Genomic DNA, 2,244 nt, shown 5'->3' on the forward strand with positions numbered 1-2,244 from the left:
TCATATGAATGGTATTGTTGGAGATAAGGTGGCATTGTGTGTAATTTCCGTACAGTGACGAATTTTTTGTATGTTTTGTAAATGATTACGCGATCGATGAAAAAGGCAAAAAGATGGATAGTGAGAATGATGAAATTGTTAACATGGCGAACTCGCCAACGCAGGAGAACAGTGTGATGAATAATGAAGTGTAAAACAATGTAATAAGTCGGGAAAATAGTCCGGAACCATTTCAAAATTTTTCTCAATCAGAAAATTCACAGAATACGAGATTAACGATAGAAGATTCTGAAATAGTATCGAACACAGATAGCTTTACAGCTATGACGAAGGAAGCTGGTTTTGCGGGAAATGTTAGGGGCGAAAAGAATTTTGAAACAGTTAACATGGAGCAGTTGATGAGTGCTATATTAAATTTGGGAGCACGTATGGAAACACGGTTAGACTCACAGGGATCACAAATAGGAACAATTAAAACTGAGACGGGAACTTTACGATCTGAATTAAAAACTGATATGGGAACAATGGAAACACGGATGGGATCTGAATTTAAAACTGAGATGGGAACTTTACGATCTGAATTAAGAGATGGGAACTTTGGAAACACGGTTAGACTCACGAATAGGGACATGTTTCAAAAATATGAAAGATGAATTAAAGAAAGAAATCAGAGAAGAAGTACAACCAATTTTGAATGCTCACAATAATAGATTAATTGCAGTAGAAATCAGACAAAGGGAACAGGATAGAGAACAGGAAGAAAGAGATCGCGCGATAGTACAGAAATTTTCAGAGTTAAATTTACAACGTGCAAAGGATAAGGAAGAAATATTTGAGAGAATCGAGGAATCCGTACCAAATGACAGATTAAATAACCTAACACAACACTATGAACAGCTAGCTACCAAATGTGACAATACTGAAACCCGAGTCGCGACACTTACGGAAGACGTAAATAAACAGAAAGAACAATAAGGTGACTTATCGGAAAGAGTTGAGGAAATTTCAGATAAACTGACAAATCTTAGTTTACATGGGGACAGAGATTCGGATGATACAGCACCATTGCCATTTGCAGAAACCGAAGAGTATCAGAACGTAAATAAACATGTTGAAAATCAGGGAAAATTTAATGAACGCGTGAAAAGGGAATTTGAGGCTTTAAAAAAGCAAGTCAAACAAATTGAAGGCGAAATAGTAGGAAATGACGGTAGAAGAAACTTAGAATCACAGATAGCAGAGGGGTATGAAGAAAGAAATTTATTTCATTTACGAGAAGCAACAAAAGAGCGCCAGGCGCGCGAACTTGAGAATAATCGACATTGGGACTGGGACAGACGCGGTAGGTCTTTGTCACCACGAGGCGAAAACTTTGACTATAAACACTTTTTGACTGTTCGGAAATTTAAGATCCTCCGCAATTTTAAGAATGACATACATCCATGTTCATGGCTAGATCAATTTACGTACGCACTTCCGTCAGATGTGCCACAAAGTCACAAACTGGAAATTATGTGCGGCTATTAAAGTCCTCAGGGGATTCACTACTCTAAGTGAATATGTGCCGTAGAGAGCATAGGGCCTCGAGCTGTAGTGGTGCTGTTTCTCTTTTAGTTTTCTACACCGCTGCCTACTCTTTTACTATTCTTTGCATCTGTCAAACCAACTCTTCGACTATCAATCTATCTAGTGAGTAAGTAAACAATAACCTGATATGACTAATTTACCCAAAAGTGACTTCGGAAATTACCGTGTGGACTTACTATATCTGCTGCAGCATTCATTCGTAGATTAAATGAAATTTTACCTGTTTATCTTCGTAACAATATTACTTCATATGTCGACGATATTCTTATCGCTAAACGTTCTAGGAGTGAACACAACAAAATTTTGGATTCATTGTTACGTATTTTTGCAAGAGTTGGTATTACAGAGAACTTGGAAAAATCTGAATTTGGTCGTTCTCAGATGAAATTTCTCGGTCACATTATTGCTACAGAAGGTATTCTTCCTGATCCAAAGAAACTAGATGCTATTCAGTTCGCAATGACATTCTTTTTAAACGAAAATCGGTCGACAACTCCGTTTGGTTAGTTTGTATTCCTGATGAGTGGGTCAATAAATTGATTTGGTATACGCATTTCAGTTATGCACACTTTGGTCCCAGAAAATGCTTTCACAAATTACGAGAAAATTGCTATTTCAGTAATATGGAAAAACGTATTCGATCTGTTCTGGCCAAAT

Source organism: Schistocerca americana, unplaced genomic scaffold (genome assembly GCF_021461395.2).
Source record: "Schistocerca americana isolate TAMUIC-IGC-003095 unplaced genomic scaffold, iqSchAmer2.1 HiC_scaffold_71, whole genome shotgun sequence".
Lineage (NCBI taxonomy): Eukaryota > Metazoa > Arthropoda > Insecta > Orthoptera > Acrididae > Schistocerca > Schistocerca americana.